Source organism: Scyliorhinus torazame, chromosome 20 (assembly GCF_047496885.1).
Source record: "Scyliorhinus torazame isolate Kashiwa2021f chromosome 20, sScyTor2.1, whole genome shotgun sequence".
NCBI lineage: Eukaryota > Metazoa > Chordata > Chondrichthyes > Carcharhiniformes > Scyliorhinidae > Scyliorhinus > Scyliorhinus torazame.
In genome coordinates this window covers 33,636,574-33,657,843 of record NC_092726.1, presented here as the reverse complement: position 1 = coordinate 33,657,843, position 21,270 = coordinate 33,636,574, and the positions used below count along the sequence as shown (strand labels likewise).

The following is a 21,270-nucleotide window of genomic DNA, read 5'->3' as shown; positions in this document are numbered from 1 at the left end:
TCACCCACACTGCCTCTCTCTCTCACCCACACTGCCTCTCTCTCTCTCACCCACACTGCCACTCTCTCTCACCCACACTCCCTGTCTCTCTCACCCAGACTCCCTCTCTCTCTCACCCACACTCCCTCTCTCTCTCACTCACACTCCCTCTCTCTCTCACCCACACTCCCTCTCTCTCTCACCCACACTCCCTCTCTCTCTCTCACCCACACTCCCTCTCTCTCTCTCACCCACACTCCCTCCCTCTCTCACCCACACTCCCTCTCTCTCTCAACCACACCCCCTCGCTCTCACCGACACTCTCTCGCTCATTCTCACACTCCCCCTCTCACCCTCACACTCCCTCTCTCTCTCACCCACACTCCCTCTCTCTCTCACCCACACCCCCTCTCTCTCTCACCCACACTCCCCCTCTCTCTCACCCACACTCCCTCTCTCTTTCACCCACACTCCCTCGCTCTCATCCACAGTCTCTCGCTCATTCTCACACTCCCCCTCTCACCCTCACACTCCCTCTCTCTCTCACCCACACTCCCTCTCTCTCTCACCCACACTCCCTCTCTCTCTCACCCACACTCCCTCGCTCTCTCACCCACACTCACTCTCTCTCTCACCCACACTCCCTTTCTCTCTCTCACCCACTCTCCCTCTCTCTCTTACCCACACTCCCTCTCTCTCTCACCCACACTCCCTCTCTCTCTCACCCACACTCCCTCGCTCTCTCACCCACACTCCCTCGCTCATTCTCACACTCCCCCTCTCACTCTCACACTCCCTCTCTCTCTCACCCACACTCCCCCTCTCTCTCACCCGCACTCCCCCTCTCTCTCTCACCCACACTGCCCCTCTCTCTCTCACCCACACTGCCTCTCTCTCTCACCCACACGCCCTCTCTCTCTCACCCACACTCCATCTCTCTCTCACCCACACTCCCCCTCTCTCTCACTCACACTCCCTCTCTCTCTCACCCACACTGCCTCTCTCTCTCACCCACACTCCCTCTCTCTCTCTCACCCACACTCGCTCTCTCTCTCTCACCCACACTCCCTCTCTCTCTCACCCACACTCCCTCTCTCTCTCACCCACACCCCCTCGCTCTCACCGACACTCACTCGCTCTCTCTCTCTCACCCACACTCCCTCTCTCTCTCACCCACACTCCCTCTCTCTCTCACCCACACCCCCTCGCTCTCATCGACACTCTCTCGCTCATTCTCACACTCCCCCTCTCACCCTCACACTCCCTCTCTCTCTCACCCACACTCCCTCTCTCTCTCACCCACACTCCCTCTCTCTCTCACCCACACTCCCTCTCTCTCTCACCCACACTCCCTCTCTCTCTCACCCACACTCCCCCTCTCTCTCACCCACACTCCCTCGCTCTCACCCACACTCTCTTGCTCATTCTCACACTCCCCCTCTCACCCTCACACTCCCTCTCTCTCTCACCCACACTCCCTCTCTCTCTCACCCACACTCCCTCTCTCTCTCACCCACACTCCCTCGCTCTCTCACCCACACTCACTCTCTCTCTCACTCTCACACTCCCTGTCTCTCTCACCCACACTCCCTCGCTCTCTCACCCACACTGCCTCTCTCTCTCACCCACACTCTCTCTCTCTCTCACCCATACACTCCCTCTCTCTCTCACCCACACTCCCTCTCTCTCTAACCCACACTCCCTCTCTCTCTCACCCACACTCCCTCTCTCTCACACCCACACTCCCTCTCTCTCACACCCACACTCCCTCTCTCTCTCTCACCCACACTCCCTCTCTCTCTCTCACCCACACTCCCTCCCTCTCTCACCCACACTCCCTCTCTCTCTCACCCACACCCCCTCGCTCTCACCGACACTCTCTCGCTCATTCTCACACTCCCCCTCTCACCCTCACACTCCCTCTCTCTCTCACCCACACTCCCTCTCTCTCTCACCCACACCCCCTCTCTCTCTCACCCACACTCCCCCTCTCTCTCACCCACACTCCCTCTCTCTTTCACCCACACTCCCTCGCTCTCATCCACAGTCTCTCGCTCATTCTCACACTCCCCCTCTCACCCTCACACTCCCTCTCTCTCTCACCCACACTCCCTCTCTCTCTCACCCACACTCCCTCTCTCTCTCACCCACACTCCCTCGCTCTCTCACCCACACTCACTCTCTCTCTCACCCACACTCCCTTTCTCTCTCTCACCCACTCTCCCTCTCTCTCTTACCCACACTCCCTCTCTCTCTCACCCACACTCCCTCTCTCTCTCACCCACACTCCCTCGCTCTCTCACCCACACTCCCTCGCTCATTCTCACACTCCCCCTCTCACTCTCACACTCCCTCTCTCTCTCACCCACACTCCCCCTCTCTCTCACCCACACTCCCCCTCTCTCTCACCCACACTCCCTCTCTCTCTCACCCACACTCCCTTTAACTCTCTCACCCACTCTCCCTCTCTCTCTTTCCCACACTCACTCCCCCTCTCACTCTCACACTCCCTCTCTCTCTCACCCACACTCCCTCGCTCTCTCACCCACGCTCCCTCGCTCATTCTCACACCCCTCTCACCGTCACACTCCCTCTCTCTCACCCACATTCCCCCTCTCTCTCTCACCCACACTCCCCTTCTCTCTCTCACCCACACTGCCTCTCTCTCTCACCCACACGCCCTCTCTCACCCACACTCCCTCTCTCTCTCACCCACACTCCCCCTCTCTCTCACTCACACTCCCTCTCTCTCTCACCCACACTCCCTCTCTCTCTCACCCACACTCCCTCTCTCTCTCTCACCCACACTCGCTCTCTCTCTCTCACCCACACTCCCTCTCTCTCTCACCCACACTCCCTCTCTCTCTCACCCACACCCCCTCGCTCTCACCGACACTCACTCGCTCTCTCTCTCTCACCCACACTCCCTCTCTCTCTCACCCACACTCCCTCTCTCTCTCACCCACACCCCCTCGGTCTCACCGACACTCTCTCGCTCATTCTCACACTCCCCCTCTCACCCTCACACTCCCTCTCTCTCTCACCCACACTCCCTCTCTCTCTCACCCACACTCCCTCTCTCTCTCACCCACACTCCCTCTCTCTCTCACCCACACTCCCTCTCTCTCTCACCCACACTCCCCCTCTCTCTCACCCACACTCCCTCTCTCTTTCACCCACACTCCCTCGCTCTCACCCACACTCTCTCGCTCATTCTCACACTCCCCCTCTCACCCTCACACTCCCTCTCTGTCTCACCCACACTCCCTCCCTCTCTCACCCACACTCCCTCTCTCTCTCACCCACACTCCCTCGCTCTCTCACCCACACTCACTCTCTCTCTCACTCTCACACTCCCTCTCTCTCTCACCCACACTCCCGCGCTCTCTCAACCACACTGCCTCTCTCTCTCACCCACACTCTCTCTCTCTCTCACCCATACACTCCCTCTCTCTCTCACCCACACTCCCTCTCTCTCTAACCCACACTCCCTCTCTCTCTCACCCACACTCCCTCTCTCTCACACCCACACTCCCTCTCTCTCTCACCCACACTCCCTCTCTCTCTCACCAACACTCTCTTTCTCTCTCACCCTCACTCACTCCCCCTCTCACTCTCAAACTCCCTCTCTCTCTCACCCACACTCCCTCTCTCTCTCACCCACACTCACTCCCCCTCTCACTCTCACGCTCCCTCGCTCTCTCACCCACACTCCCTCTCTCTCTCACCCACACTCCCTCTCTCTCACCCACACTCCCTCTCTCTCTCATCCACACTCCGCCTCTCATTCTCAAACTCCCCCTCTCACCCTCACACTCGCTCTCTCTCTCTCACCCACACTCCCTCTCTCTCTCACCCACACTCCCTCGCTCTCTCACGCACAATCCCTCGCTCTCTCACCCACACTCCCTCTCTCTCTCACCCACACTGCCTCTCTCTCTCACCCACACTGCCTCTCTCTCCCACCCACACTGCCTCTCTCTCTCACCCACACTCCCTCGCTCTCTCACCCACACTCCCTCGCTCATTCTCACACTCCCCCTCTCACTCTCACACTCCCTCTCTCTCTCACCCACACTCCCCCTCTCTCTCACCCACACTGCCTCTCTCTCTCACCCACACTGCCTCTCTCTCTCACCCACACTGCCTCTCTCTCTCTCTCACCCACACTCCCTGTCTCTCTCACCCACACTCCCTCTCCCTCTCACCCACACTCCCTCTCTCTCTCACTCACACTCCCTCTCTCTCTCACCCACACTCCCTCTCTCTCTCACCCACACTCCCTCTCTCTCTCTCACCCACACTCCCTCTCTCTCTCTCACCCACACTGCCTCTCTCTCTCACCCACACTCCCTGTCTCTCTCACCCACACTCCCTCTCTCTCTCACCCACACTCCCTCTCTCTCTCACCCACTCTCCCTCTCTCTCTTACCCACACTCCCTCTCTTTCTCACCCACACTCCCTCTCTCTCTCATCCACGCTCCCCCTCTCATTCTCACACTCCTTCTCTCACTCTCACACTCCCCCTCTCTCTCACCCACTCTCCCCTCTCTCTCACCCCCGTCCCTCTCTCTCTCACCCACACTGCTTCTCTCTCTCACCCACACTCCCTCTCTCTCTCACCCACACTCACTCCCCCTCTCACTCTCACACTCCCTCTCTCTCTCACCCACACTCCCTCGCTCTCTCACCCACGCTCCCTCGCTCATTCTCACACCCCCTCTCACCCTCACACTCCCTCTCTCTCACCCACATTCCCCCTCTCTCTCTTACCCACACTCCCTCTCTCTCTCACCCACACTGCCTCTCTCTCTCACCCACACGCCCTCTCTCTCTCACCCACACTCCCTCTCTCTCTCACCCACACTCCCTCTCTCTCTCACCCACACTCCCCCTCTCTCTCACCCACCCTCTCTCGCTCTCTCACCCACACTGCCTCTCTCTATCTCAGCCCCACTGCCTCTCTCTCACCCACACTGCCACTCTCTCTCACCCACACTCCCTCTCTCTCTCACCCACACTCCCTCTCTCTCTCACCCACACTCCCTCTCTCTCTCACCCACACTCCCTCGCTCTCTCACCCACACTCCCTCGCTCTCTCCCCCACACTCCCTCGCTCATTCTCACACTCCCCCTCTCACTCTCACACTCCCTCTCTCTCTCATCCACACTCCCCCTCTCTCTCACCCACACTCCCCCTCTCTCTCACCCACACTGCCTCTCTCTCTCACCCACACGCCCTCTCTCACCCACACTCCCTCTCTCTCTCACCCACACTCCCCCTCTCTCTCACTCACACTCCCTCTCTCTCTCACCCACACTCCCTCTCTCTCTCACCCACACTCCCTCTCTCTCTCTCACCCACACTCGCTCTCTCTCTCTCACCCACACTCCCTCTCTCTCTCACCCACACTCCCTCTCTCTCTCACCCACACCCCCTCGCTCTCACCGACACTCACTCGCTCTCTCTCTCTCACCCACACTCCCTCTCTCTCTCACCCACACTCCCTCTCTCTCTCACCCACACCCCCTCGGTCTCACCGACACTCTCTCGCTCATTCTCACACTCCCCCTCTCACCCTCACACTCCCTCTCTCTCTCACCCACACTCCCTCTCTCTCTCACCCACACTCCCTCTCTCTCTCACCCACACTCCCTCTCTCTCTCACCCACACTCCCTCTCTCTCTCACCCACACTCCCCCTCTCTCTCACCCACACTCCCTCTCTCTTTCACCCACACTCCCTCGCTCTCGCCCACACTCTCTCGCTCATTCTCACACTCCCCCTCTCACCCTCACACTCCCTCTCTGTCTCACCCACACTCCCTCTCTCTCTCACCCACACTCCCTCTCTCTCTCACCCACACTCCCTCGCTCTCTCACCCACACTCACTCTCTCTCTCACTCTCACACTCCCTCTCTCTCTCACCCACACTCCCTCGCTCTCTCAACCACACTGCCTCTCTCTCTCACCCACACTCTCTCTCTCTCTCACCCATACACTCCCTCTCTCTCTCACCCACACTCCCTCTCTCTCTAACCCACACTCCCTCTCTCTCTCACCCACACTCCCTCTCTCTCACACCCACACTCCCTCTCTCTCTCACCCACACTCCCTCTCTCTCTCACCAACACTCTCTTTCTCTCTCACCCTCACTCACTCCCCCTCTCACTCTCAAACTCCCTCTCTCTCTCACCCACACTCCCTCTCTCTCTCACCCACACTCACTCCCCCTCTCACTCTCACGCTCCCTCGCTCTCTCACCCACACTCCCTCTCTCTCTCACCCACACTCCCTCTCTCTCACTCACACTCCCTCTCTCTCTCATCCACACTCCGCCTCTCATTCTCAAACTCCCCCTCTCACCCTCACACTCCCTCTCTCTCTCTCACCCACACTCCCTCTCTCTCTCACCCACACTCCCTCGCTCTCTCACGCACAATCCCTCGCTCTCTCACCCACACTCCCTCTCTCTCTCACCCACACTGCCTCTCTCTCTCACCCACACTGCCTCTCTCTCCCACCCACACTGCCTCTCTCTCTCACCCACACTCCCTCGCTCTCTCACCCACACTCCCTCGCTCATTCTCACACTCCCCCTCTCACTCTCACACTCCCTCTCTCTCTCACCCACACTCCCCCTCTCTCTCACCCACACTGCCTCTCTCTCTCACCCACACTGCCTCTCTCTCTCACCCACACTGCCTCTCTCTCTCTCTCACCCACACTCCCTGTCTCTCTCACCCACACTCCCTCTCTCTCTCACCCACACTCCCTCTCTCTCTCACTCACACTCCCTCTCTCTCTCACCCACACTCCCTCTCTCTCTCACCCACACTCCCTCTCTCTCTCTCACCCACACTCCCTCTCTCTCTCTCACCCACACTGCCTCTCTCTCTCACCCACACTCCCTCTCTCTCTCACCCACACTCCCTCTCTCTCTCACCCACACTCCCTCTCTCTCTCACCCACACTCCCTCTCTCTCTCACCCACTCTCCCTCTCTCTCTTACCCACACTCCCTCTCTTTCTCACCCACACTCCCTCTCTCTCTCATCCACGCTCCCCCTCTCATTCTCACACTCCTTCTCTCACTCTCACACTCCCCCTCTCTCTCACCCACTCTCCCCTCTCTCTCACCCCCGTCCCTCTCTCTCTCACCCACACTGCTTCTCTCTCTCACCCACACTCCCTCTCTCTCTCACCCACACTCACTCCCCCTCTCACTCTCACACTCCCTCTCTCTCTCACCCACACTCCCTCGCTCTCTCACCCACGCTCCCTCGCTCATTCTCACACCCCCTCTCACCCTCACACTCCCTCTCTCTCACCCACATTCCCCCTCTCTCTCTTACCCACACTCCCTCTCTCTCTCACCCACACTGCCTCTCTCTCTCACCCACACGCCCTCTCTCTCTCACCCACACTCCCTCTCTCTCTCACCCACACTCCCTCTCTCTCTCACCCACACTCCCCCTCTCTCTCACCCACACTCTCTCGCTCTCTCACCCACACTGCCTCTCTCTATCTCAGCCCCACTGCCTCTCTCTCACCCACACTGCCACTCTCTCTCACCCACACTCCCTCTCTCTCTCACCCACACTCCCTCTCTCTCTCACCCACACTCCCTCTCTCTCTCACCCACACTCCCTCGCTCTCTCACCCACACTCCCTCGCTCTCTCCCCCACACTCCCTCGCTCATTCTCACACTCCCCCTCTCACTCTCACACTCCCTCTCTCTCTCTCATCCACACTCCCCCTCTCTCTCACCCACACTCCCCCTCTCTCTCACCCACACTGCCTCTCTCTCTCACCCACACTCCCTCTCTCTCTCACCCACACTCCCTTTCTCTCTCTCACCCACTCTCCCTCTCTCTCTTACCCACACTATCTCTCTCTCTCACCCACACTCCCTCTCTCTCTCATCCACGCTCCCCCTCTCATTCTCACACTCCCCCTCTCACTCTCACACTCCCCCTCTCTCTCACCCGCACTCCCCCTCTCTCTCACCCCCACTCCCTCTCTCACCCACACTGCCTTTCTCTCTCACCCACACTCCCTCTCTCTCTCACCCACACTCACTCCCCCTCTCACTCTCACACTCCCTCTCTCTCTCACCCACACTCACTCCCCCTCTCACGCTCCCTCTCTCTCTCACCCACACTCCCTCGCTCTCCACCCACACTGCCTCTCTCTCACCCACACTCCCTCTCTTGCTCACCCACACTCCCACTCTCTCTCACCCACACTCACTCGCTCTCTAACCCACAGTCCCTCGCTCATTCTCACACCCCCTGTCACTCTCACACTCCCTCTCTCTCACCCACATTCCCCCTCTCTCTCTCACCCACACTCCCTCTCTCTCACCCACACTGCCTCTCTCTCTCACCCACAATGCCTCTCTCGATCACCCACACTCCCTCTCTCTCTGACCCACACTCCCTCTCTCTCACCCACACTCCCTCTCTCTCTCACCCACACTCTCTCTCTCTCACCCATACACTCTCTCTCTCTCTCACCCACACTCCCTCTCTCTCTCTCACCCACACTCCCTCTCTCTCTCACCCACACTCCCTCTCTCTCTCACCCACACCCCCTCGCTCTCACCCACACTCTCTCGCTCATTCTCACACTCCCCCTCTCACCCTCACACTCCCTCTCTCTTTCACCCACACTCCCTCTCTCTCTCACCCACACTTCCTCTCTCTCTCACCCACACTCCCCCTCTGTCTCACCCACACTCCCTCTCTCTCTCACCCACACTCCCTCTCTCTCTCACCCACACTCCCTCTCTCTCTCACCCACACTCCCTCGCTCTCTCACCCACACTCCCTCGCTCTCTCACCCACACTCCCTCGCTCTCTCACCCACACTCCCTCGCTCTCTCACCCACACTCCCTCGCTCATTCTCACACTCCCCCTCTCACTCTCACACTCCCTCTCTCTCTCACCCACACTGCCTCTCTCTCTCACCCACACTCCCTCTCTCTCTCACCCACACTACCTCTCTCTCTCACCCACACTGCCTCTCTCTCTCACCCACACTCCCTCGCTCTCTCACCCACACTCCCTCGCTCATTCTCACACTCCCCCTCTCACTCTCACACTCCCTCTCTCTCTCACCCACACTGCCACTCTCTCTCACCCACACTCCCTCTCTCTCTCACCCACACTCCCTCTCTCTCTCACCAACACTCTCTTTCTCTCTCACCCACACTCACTCCCCCTCTCACTCTCACGCTCCCTCGCTCTCTCACCCACACTCCCTCTCTCTCTCACCCACACTCCCTCTCTCTCACTCACACTCCCTCTCTCTCTCATCCACACTCCGCCTCTCATTCTCAAACTCCCCCTCTCACCCTCACACTCCCTCTCTCTCTCTCACCCACACTCCCTCTCTCTCTCACCCACACTCCCTCGCTCTCTCACGCACAATCCCTCGCTCTCTCACCCACACTCCCTCTCTCTCTCACCCACACTGCCTCTCTCTCTCACCCACACTGCCTCTCTCTCCCACCCACACTGCCTCTCTCTCTCACCCACACTCCCTCGCTCTCTCACCCACACTCCCTCGCTCATTCTCACACTCCCCCTCTCACTCTCACACTCCCTCTCTCTCTCACCCACACTCCCCCTCTCTCTCACCCACACTGCCTCTCTCTCTCACCCACACTGCCTCTCTCTCTCACCCACACTGCCTCTCTCTCTCTCTCACCCACACTCCCTGTCTCTCTCACCCACACTCCCTCTCTCTCTCACCCACACTCCCTCTCTCTCTCACTCACACTCCCTCTCTCTCTCACCCACACTCCCTCTCTCTCTCACCCACACTCCCTCTCTCTCTCTCACCCACACTCCCTCTCTCTCTCTCACCCACACTGCCTCTCTCTCTCACCCACACTCCCTCTCTCTCTCACCCACACTCCCTCTCTCTCTCACCCACACTCCCTCTCTCTCTCACCCACTCTCCCTCTCTCTCTTACCCACACTCCCTCTCTTTCTCACCCACACTCCCTCTCTCTCTCATCCACGCTCCCCCTCTCATTCTCACACTCCTTCTCTCACTCTCACACTCCCCCTCTCTCTCACCCACTCTCCCCTCTCTCTCACCCCCGTCCCTCTCTCTCTCACCCACACTGCTTCTCTCTCTCACCCACACTCCCTCTCTCTCTCACCCACACTCACTCCCCCTCTCACTCTCACACTCCCTCTCTCTCTCACCCACACTCCCTCGCTCTCTCACCCACGCTCCCTCGCTCATTCTCACACCCCCTCTCACCCTCACACTCCCTCTCTCTCACCCACATTCCCCCTCTCTCTCTTACCCACACTCCCTCTCTCTCTCACCCACACTGCCTCTCTCTCTCACCCACACGCCCTCTCTCTCTCACCCACACTCCCTCTCTCTCTCACCCACACTCCCTCTCTCTCTCACCCACACTCCCCCTCTCTCTCACCCACACTCTCTCGCTCTCTCACCCACACTGCCTCTCTCTATCTCAGCCCCACTGCCTCTCTCTCACCCACACTGCCACTCTCTCTCACCCACACTCCCTCTCTCTCTCACCCACACTCCCTCTCTCTCTCACCCACACTCCCTCTCTCTCTCACCCACACTCCCTCGCTCTCTCACCCACACTCCCTCGCTCTCTCCCCCACACTCCCTCGCTCATTCTCACACTCCCCCTCTCACTCTCACACTCCCTCTCTCTCTCTCATCCACACTCCCCCTCTCTCTCACCCACACTCCCCCTCTCTCTCACCCACACTGCCTCTCTCTCTCACCCACACTCCCTCTCTCTCTCACCCACACTCCCTTTCTCTCTCTCACCCACTCTCCCTCTCTCTCTTACCCACACTACCTCTCTCTCTCACCCACACTCCCTCTCTCTCTCATCCACGCTCCCCCTCTCATTCTCACACTCCCCCTCTCACTCTCACACTCCCCCTCTCTCTCACCCGCACTCCCCCTCTCTCTCACCCCCACTCCCTCTCTCACCCACACTGCCTTTCTCTCTCACCCACACTCCCTCTCTCTCTCACCCACACTCACTCCCCCTCTCACTCTCACACTCCCTCTCTCTCTCACCCACACTCACTCCCCCTCTCACGCTCCCTCTCTCTCTCACCCACACTCCCTCGCTCTCCACCCACACTGCCTCTCTCTCACCCACACTCCCTCTCTTGCTCACCCACACTCCCACTCTCTCTCACCCACACTCACTCGCTCTCTAACCCACAGTCCCTCGCTCATTCTCACACCCCCTGTCACTCTCACACTCCCTCTCTCTCACCCACATTCCCCCTCTCTCTCTCACCCACACTCCCTCTCTCTCACCCACACTGCCTCTCTCTCTCACCCACAATGCCTCTCTCGATCACCCACACTCCCTCTCTCTCTGACCCACACTCCCTCTCTCTCACCCACACTCCCTCTCTCTCTCACCCACACTCTCTCTCACCCATACACTCTCTCTCTCTCTCACCCACACTCCCTCTCTCTCTCTCACCCACACTCCCTCTCTCTCTCACCCACACTCCCTCTCTCTCTCACCCACACCCCCTCGCTCTCACCCACACTCTCTCGCTCATTCTCACACTCCCCCTCTCACCCTCACACTCCCTCTCTCTTTCACCCACACTCCCTCTCTCTCTCACCCACACTTCCTCTCTCTCTCACCCACACTCCCCCTCTGTCTCACCCACACTCCCTCTCTCTCTCACCCACACTCCCTCTCTCTCTCACCCACACTCCCTCGCTCTCTCACCCACACTCCCTCGCTCTCTCACCCACACTCCCTCGCTCTCTCACCCACACTCCCTCGCTCTCTCACCCACACTCCCTCGCTCATTCTCACACTCCCCCTCTCACTCTCACACTCCCTCTCTCTCTCACCCACACTGCCTCTCTCTCTCACCCACACTCCCTCTCTCTCTCACCCACACTACCTCTCTCTCTCACCCACACTGCCTCTCTCTCTCACCCACACTCCCTCGCTCTCTCACCCACACTCCCTCGCTCATTCTCACACTCCCCCTCTCACTCTCACACTCCCTCTCTCTCTCACCCACACTCCCCCTCTCTCTCACCCACACTGCCTCTCTCTCTCACCCACACTCCCTCTCTCTCTCACCCACCCTCTCTCTCTCACCCACACTCCCTCGCTCTCTCACCCACACTGCCTCGCTCTCTCACCCACACTCCCTCTCTCTCACCCACACTGCCTCTCTCTCTCACCCACACTGCCTCCCTCTCTCACCCACACTCCCCCTCTCTCTCTCACCCACACTCCCTTTCTCTCTCACCCACACTCCCTCTCTCTCTCACCCACACTCTCTCTCTCTCTCACCCACACTCCCTCTCTCTCTCACCCACACTCACTCCCCCTCTCACTCTCACGCTCCCTCTCTCTCTCACCCACACTCCCTCGCTCTCTCACCCACACTGCCTCTCTCTCTCACCTACACTCCCTCTCTTTCTCACCCACACTCCCACTCCCTCTCACCCACACTCACTCCCCCTCTCACTCTCACACTCCCTTTCTCTCACCCACACTCCCTCGCTCTCTCACCCACACTGCCTCTCTCTCTCACCCACACTCTCTCTCTCTCTCTCTCACCCATACACTCCCTCTCTCTCTCACCCACACTCCCTCTCTCTCTAACCCACACTCCCTCTCTCTCACCCACACTCCCTCTCTCTCTCACCCACACTCCCTCTCTCTCTCACCAACACTCTCTTTCTCTCTCACCCACACTCACTCCCCCTCTCACTCTCAAACTCCCTCTCTCTCTCACCCACACTTACTCCCCCTCTCACTCTCACACTCCCTCTCTCTCTCACCCACACTCCCTCTCTCTCTCACCCACACTGCCTCTCTCTCTCAGCCACACTCCCTCTCTCTCTCACCCACACTGCCTCTCTCTCTCACCCACACTGCCTCTCTCTCTCACCCACACTGCCTCTCTCTCTCACCCACACTCCCTCGCTCTCTCACCCACACTCCCTCGCTCTCTCACCCACACTCCCTCGCTCATTCTCACACTCCCCCTCTCACTCTCACACTCCCTCTCTCTCTCACCCACACTCCCCCTCTCTCTCACCCACACTGCCTCTCTCTCTGACCCACATTGCCTCTCTCTCTCACCCACACTGCCTCTCTCTCTCTCACCCACACTGCCACTCTCTCTCACCCACACTCCCTGTCTCTCTCACCCACACTCCCTCTCTCTCTCACCCACACTCCCTCTCTCTCTCACCCACACTCCCTCTCTCTCACCCACACTCCCTCTCTCTCTCACTCACACTCCCTCTCTCTCTCTCACCCACACTCCCTCTCTCTCTCACCCACACTCCCTCTCTCTCTCACCCACACCCCCTCGCTCTCACCGACACACTGTCGCTCATTCTCAAACTCCCCCTCTCACCCTCACACTCCCTCTCTCTCTCACCCACACTCCCTCTCTCTCTCACCCACACTCCCTCTCTCTCTCACCCACACTCCCCCTCTCTCTCACCCACACTCCCTCTCTCTTTCACCCACACTCCCTCGCTCTCACCCACACTCTCTCGCTCATTCTCACACTCCCCCTCTCACCCTCACACTCCCTCTCTCTCTCACCCACACTCCCTCTCTCTCTCACCCACACTCCCTCTCTCTCTCACCCACACTCCCTCGCTCTCTCACCCACACTCACTCTCTCTCTCACCCACACTCCCTTTCTCTCTCTCACCCACTCTCCCTCTCTCTCTTACCCACACTCCCTCTCTCTCTCACCCACACTCCCTCTCTCTCTCACCCACACTCCCTCGCTCTCTCACCCACACTCTCTCGCTCATTCTCACACTCCCCCTCTCACCCTCACACTCCCTCTCTCTCTCACCCACACTCCCTCTCTCTCACCCACACTCCCTCTCTCTCTCACCCACCCTCCCTCGCTCTCTCACCCACACTCACTCTCTCTCTCACCCACACTCCCTTTCTCTCTCTCACCCACTCTCCCTCTCTCTCTTACCCACACTCCCTCTCTCTCTCACCCACACTCCCTCTCTCTCTCACCCACACTCCCTCGCTCTCTCACCCACACTCCCTCGCTCATTCTCACACTCTCCCTCTCACTCTCACACTCCTATCTCTCTCTCACCCACACTCCCCCTCTCTCACACCCACACTCCCCCTCTCTCTCACCCACACTGCCTCTCTCTCTCACCCACACTCCCTCTCTCTCTCACCCACACTCCCTTTCTCTCTCTCACCCACTCTCCCTCTCTCTCTCTTACCCACACTCCCTCTCTTTCTCACCCACACTCCCTCTCTCTCTCTCATCCACGCTCCCCCTCTCATTCTCACACTCCTTCTCTCACTCTCACACTCCCCCTCTCTCTCACCCACTCTCCCCCTCTCTCTCACCCCCACTCCCTCTCTCTCTCAACCACACTGCTTCTCTCTCTCACCCACACTCCCTCTCTCTCTCACCCACACTCACTCCCCCTCTCACTCTCACACTCCCTCTCTCTCTCACCCACACTCCCTCGCTCTCTCACCCACGCTCCCTCGCTCATTCTCACACCCCCTCTCACCCTCACACTCCCTCTCTCTCACCCACATTCCCCCTCTCTCTCTCACCCACACTCCCTCTCTCTCTCACCCACACTGCCTCTCTCTCTCACCCACACGCCCTCTCTCTCTCACCCACACTCCCTCTATTTCTCACCCACACTCCCTCTCTCTCTCACCCACACTCCCCCTCTCTCTCACCCACACTCCCTCGCTCTCTCACCCACACTGCCTCTCTCTATCTCAGCCACACTGCCTCTCTCTCACCCACACTGCCACTCTCTCTCACCCACACTCCCTCTCTCTCTCACCCACACTCCCTCTCTCTCTCACCCACTCTCCCTCTCTCTCTCACTCTCACTCCCTCGCTCTCTCACCCACACTCCCTCGCTCTCTCCCCCACACTCCCTCGCTCATTCTCACACTCCCCCTCTCACTCGCACACTCCCTCTCTCTCTCATCCACACTCCCCCTCTCTCTCACCCACACTCCCCCTCTCTCTCACCCACACTGCCTCTCTCTCTCACCCACACTCCCTCTCTCTCTCTCACCCACACTCCCTCTCTCTCTCACCCACACTCCCTCGCTCTCTCACCCACACTGCCTCTCTCTATCTCAGCCACACTGCCTCTCTCTCACCCACACTGCCACTCTCTCTCACCCACACTCCCTCTCTCTCTCACCCACACTCCCTCTCTCTCTCACCCACTCTCCCTCTCTCTCTCACTCTCACTCCCTCGCTCTCTCACCCACACTCCCTCGCTCTCTCCCCCACACTCCCTCGCTCATTCTCACACTCCCCCTCTCACCCTCACACTCCCTCTCTCTCTCACCCACACTCCCTCTCTCTCTCACCCACACTCCCTCTCTCTCTCACCCACACTCCCCCTCTCTCTCACCCACACTCCCTCTCTCTCTCACCCACACTCACTCGCTCATTCTCACACTCCCCCTCTCACTCTCACACTCCCTCTCTCTCTCACCCACACTGCCTCTCTCTCTCACCCACACTCCCTCTCTCTCTCACCCACACTACCTCTCTCTCTCACCCACACTGCCTCTCTCTCTCACCCACACTCCCTCGCTCTCTCACCCACACTCCCTCGCTCATTCTCACACTCCCCCTCTCACTCTCACACTCCCTCTCTCTCTCACCCACACTCCCCCTCTCTCTCACCCACACTGCCTCTCTCTCTCACCCACACTCCCTCTCTCTCTCACCCACACTCCCTCTCTCTCTCACCCACACTCCCTCGCTCTCTCACCCACACTGCCTCGCTCTCTCACCCACACTCCCTCTCTCTCACCCACACTGCCTCTCTCTCTCACCCACACTGCCTCCCTCTCTCACCCACACTCCCCCTCTCTCTCTCACCCACACTCCCTTTCTCTCTCACCCACACTCCCTCTCTCTCTCACCCACACACTCTCTCTCTCTCACCCACACTCCCTCTCTCTCTCACCCACACTCACTCCCCCTCTCACTCTCACGCTCCCTCTCTCTCTCACCCACACTACCTCGCTCTCTCACCCACACTGCCTCTCTCTCTCACCTACACTCCCTCTCTTTCTCACCCACACTCCCACTCCCTCTCACCCACACTCACTCCCCCTCTCACTCTCACACTCCCTCTCTCTCACCCACACTCCCTCGCTCTCTCACCCACACTGCCTCTCTCTCTCACCCACACTCTCTCTCTCTCTCTCTCACCCATACACTCCCTCTCTCTCTCACCCACACTCCCTCTCTCTCTAACCCACACTCCCTCTCTCTCACCCACACTCTCTCTCTCTCTCACCCACACTCCCTCTCTCTCTCACCCACACTCCCTCTCTCACCAACACTCTCTTTCTCTCTCACCCTCACTCACTCCCCCTCTCACTCTCAAACTCCCTCTCTCTCTCACCCACACTTACTCCCCCTCTCACTCTCACACTCCCTCTCTCTCTCACCCACACTCCCTCTCTCTCTCACCCACACTCACTCCCCCTCTCACTCTCACGCTCCCCCTCTCTCTCACCCACACTCCCCCTCTCTCTCACCCACACTGCCTCTCTCTCTCACCCACATTGCCTCTCTCTCTCACCCACACTGCCTCTCTCTCTCTCACCCACACTCCCTGTCTCTCTCACCCACACTCCCTCTCTCTCACCCACACTCCCTCTCTCTCTCACCCACACTCCCTCTCTCTCTCACCCACACTCCCTCTCTCTCTCACCCACACTCCCCCTCTCTCTCACCCACACTCCCTCTCTCTTTCACCCACACTCCCTCGCTCTCACCCACACTCTCTCGCTCATTCTCACACTCCCCCTCTCACCCTCACACTCCCTCTCTCTCTCACCCACACTCCCTCTCTCTCTCACCCACACTCCCTCGCTCTCTCACCCACACTCACTCTCTCTCTCACCCACACTCCCTTTCTCTCTCTCACCCACTCTCCCTCTCTCTCTTACCCACACTCCCTCTCTCTCTCACCCACACTCCCTCTCTCTCTCACCCACACTCCCTCGCTCTCTCACCCACACTCTCTCGCTCATTCTCACACTCCCCCTCTCACCCTCACACTCCCTCTCTCTCTCACCCACACTCCCTCTCTCTCACCCACACTCCCTCTCTCTCTCACCCACCCTCCCTCGCTCTCTCACCCACACTCACTCTCTCTCTCACCCACACTCCCTTTCTCTCTCTCACCCACTCTCCCTCTCTCTCTTACCCACACTCCCTCTCTCTCTCACCCACACTCCCTCTCTCTCTCACCCACACTCCCTCGCTCTCTCACCCACACTCCCTCGCTCATTCTCACACTCCCCCTCTCACTCTCACACTCCTATCTCTCTCTCACCCACACTCCCCCTCTCTCAGACCCACACTCCCCCTCTCTCTCACCCACACTGCCTCTCTCTCTCACCCACACTCCCTCTCTCTCTCACCCACACTCCCTTTCTCTCTCTCACCCACTCTCCCTCTCTCTCTCTTACCCACACTCCCTCTCTTTCTCACCCACACTCCCTCTCTCTCTCTCATCCACGCTCCCCCTCTCATTCTCACACTCCTTCTCTCACTCTCACACTCCCCCTCTCTCTCACCCACTCTCCCCCTCTCTCTCACCCCCACTCCCTCTCTCTCTCAACCACACTGCTTCTCTCTCTCACCCACACTCCCTCTCTCTCTCACCCACACTCACTCCCCCTCTCACTCTCACACTCCCTCTCTCTCTCACCCACACTCCCTCGCTCTCTCACCCACGCTCCCTCGCTCATTCTCACACCCCCTCTCACCCTCACACTCCCTCTCTCTCACCCACATTCCCCCTCTCTCTCTCACCCACACTCCCTCTCTCTCTCACCCACACTGCCTCTCTCTCTCACCCACACGCCCTCTCTCTCTCACCCACACTCCCTCTATTTCTCACCCACACTCCCTCTCTCTCTCACCCACACTCCCCCTCTCTCTCACCCACACTCCCTCGCTCTCTCACCCACACTGCCTCTCTCTATCTCAGCCACACTGCCTCTCTCTCACCCACACTGCCACTCTCTCTCACCCACACTCCCTCTCTCTCTCACCCACACTCCCTCTCTCTCTCACCCACTCTCCCTCTCTCTCTCACTCTCACTCCCTCGCTCTCTCACCCACACTCCCTCGCTCTCTCCCCCACACTCCCTCGCTCATTCTCACACTCCCCCTCTCACTCGCACACTCCCTCTCTCTCTCATCCACACTCCCCCTCTCTCTCACCCACACTCCCCCTCTCTCTCACCCACACTGCCTCTCTCTCTCACCCACACTCCCTCTCTCTCTCTCACCCACACTCCATCTCTCTCTCACCCACACTCCCTCTCTCTCTCACCCACACCCCCTCGCTCTCACCCACACTCTCTCGCTCATTCTCACACTCCCCCTCTCACCCTCACACTCCCTCTCTCTCTCACCCACACTCCCTCTCTCTCTCACCCACACTCCCTCTCTCTCTCACCCACACTCCCCCTCTCTCTCACCCACACTCCCTCTCTCTCTCACCCACACTCCCTCGCTCATTCTCACACTCCCCCTCTCACTCTCACACTCCCTCTCTCTCTCACCCACACTGCCTCTCTCTCTCACCCACACTCCCTCTCTCTCTCACCCACACTACCTCTCTCTCTCACCCACACTGCCTCTCTCTCTCACCCACACTCCCTCGCTCTCTCACCCACACTCCCTCGCTCATTCTCACACTCCCCCTCTCACTCTCACACTCCCTCTCTCTCTCACCCACACTCCCCCTCTCTCTCACCCACACTGCCTCTCTCTCTCACCCACACTCCCTCTCTCTCTCACCCACACTCCCTCTCTCTCTCACCCACACTCCCTCGCTCTCTCACCCACACTGCCTCGCTCTCTCACCCACACTCCCTCTCTCTCACCCACACTGCCTCTCTCTCTCACCCACACTGCCTCCCTCTCTCACCCACACTCCCCCTCTCTCTCTCACCCACACTCCCTTTCTCTCTCACCCACACTCCCTCTCTCTCTCACCCACACACTCTCTCTCTCTCACCCACACTCCCTCTCTCTCTCACCCACACTCACTCCCCCTCTCACTCTCACGCTCCCTCTCTCTCTCACCCACACTACCTCGCTCTCTCACCCACACTGCCTCTCTCTCTCACCTACACTCCCTCTCTTTCTCACCCACACTCCCACTCCCTCTCACCCACACTCACTCCCCCTCTCACTCTCACACTCCCTCTCTCTCACCCACACTCCCTCGCTCTCTCACCCACACTGCCTCTCTCTCTCACCCACACTCTCTCTCTCTCTCTCTCACCCATACACTCCCTCTCTCTCTCACCCACACTCCCTCTCTCTCTAACCCACACTCCCTCTCTCTCACCCACACTCTCTCTCTCTCTCACCCACACTCCCTCTCTCTCTCACCCACACTCCCTCTCTCACCAACACTCTCTTTCTCTCTCACCCTCACTCACTCCCCCTCTCACTCTCAAACTCCCTCTCTCTCTCACCCACACTTACTCCCCCTCTCACTCTCACACTCCCTCTCTCTCTCACCCACACTCCCTCTCTCTCTCCCCCACACTCACTCCCCCTCTCACTCTCACGCTCCCCCTCTCTCTCACCCACACTCCCCCTCTCTCTCACCCACACTGCCTCTCTCTCTCACCCACACTCCCTCTCTCTCTCTCACCCACACTGCCTCTCTCTCTCACCCACACTGCCTCTCTCTCTCACCCACACTCCCTCGCTCTCTCACCCACACTCCCTCGCTCATTCTCACACTCCCCCTCTCACTCTCACACTCCCTCTCTCTCTCACCCACACTCCCCCTCTCTCTCACCCACACTGCCTCTCTCTCTGACCCACATTGCCTCTCTCTCTCACCCACACTGCCTCTCTCTCTCTCACCCACACTGCCACTCTCTCTCACCCACACTCCCTGTATCTCTCACCCACACTCCCTCTCTCTCTCACCCACACTCCCTGTCTCTCTCACCCACACTCCCTCTCTCTCACCCACACTCCCTCTCTCTCTCACTCACACTCCCTCTCTCTCTCTCACCCACACTCCCTCTCTCTCTCACCCACACTCCCTCTCTCTCTCACCCACACCCCCTCGCTCTCACCGACACACTGTCGCTCATTCTCACACTCCCCCTCTCACCCTCACACTCCCTCTCTCTCTCACCCACACTCCCTCTCTCTCTCACCCACACTCCCTCTCTCTCTCACCCACACTCCCCCTCTCTCTCACCCACACTCCCTCTCTCTTTCACCCACACTCCCTCGCTCTCACCCACACTCTCTCGCTCATTCTCACACTCCCCCTCTCACCCTCACACTCCCTCTCTCTCTCACCCACACTCCCTCTCTCTATCACCCACACTCCCTCTCTCTCTCACCCACACTCCCTCGCTCTCTCACCCACACTCACTCTCTCTCTCACCCACACTCCCTTTCTCTCTCTCACCCACTCTCCCTCTCTCTCTTACCCACACTCCCTCTCTCTCTCACCCACACTCCCTCTCTCTCTCACCCACACTCCCTCGCTCTCTCACCCACACTCTCTCGCTCATTCTCACACTCCCCCTCTCACCCTCACACTCCCTCTCTCTCTCACCCACACTCCCTCTCTCTCACCCACACTCCCTCTCTCTCTCACCCACACTCCCTCGCTCTCTCACCCACACTCACTCTCTCTCTCACCCACACTCCCTTTCTCTCTCTCACCCACTCTCCCTCTCTCTCTTACCCACACTCCCTCTCTCTCTCACCCACACTCCCTCTCTCTCTCACCCACACTCCCTCGCTCTCTCACCCACACTCCCTCGCTCATTCTCACACTCCCCCTCTCACTCTCACACTCCTCCTCTCACTCTCACACTCCTCTCTCTCTCTCACCCACACTCCCCCTCTCTCTCACCCACACTCCCCCTCTCTCTCACCCACACTGCCTCTCTCTCTCACCCACACTCCCTCTCTCTCTCACCCCCACTCCCTCTATTTCTCACCCACACTCCCTCTCTCTCTCACCCACACTCCCCCTCTCTCTCACCCACACTCCCTCGCTCTCTCACCCACACTGCCTCTCTCTATCTCAGCCACACTGCCTCTCTCTCACCCACACTGCCCCTCTCTCTCACCCACACTCCCTCTCTCTCTCACCCACACTCCCTCTCTCTCTCACCCACTCTCCCTCTCTCTCTCACTCTCACTCCCTCGCTCTCTC

At 59.1% G+C, this 21,270-nt stretch overlaps 1 protein-coding gene across 1 annotated transcript in view; it reads left to right on the top strand.

Annotated features, from left to right (window-relative positions):
- Positions 1 to 21,270, top strand: part of unc93b1 (unc-93 homolog B1, TLR signaling regulator) — a 484,953-nt gene that overhangs the window by 123,494 nt on the left and 340,189 nt on the right.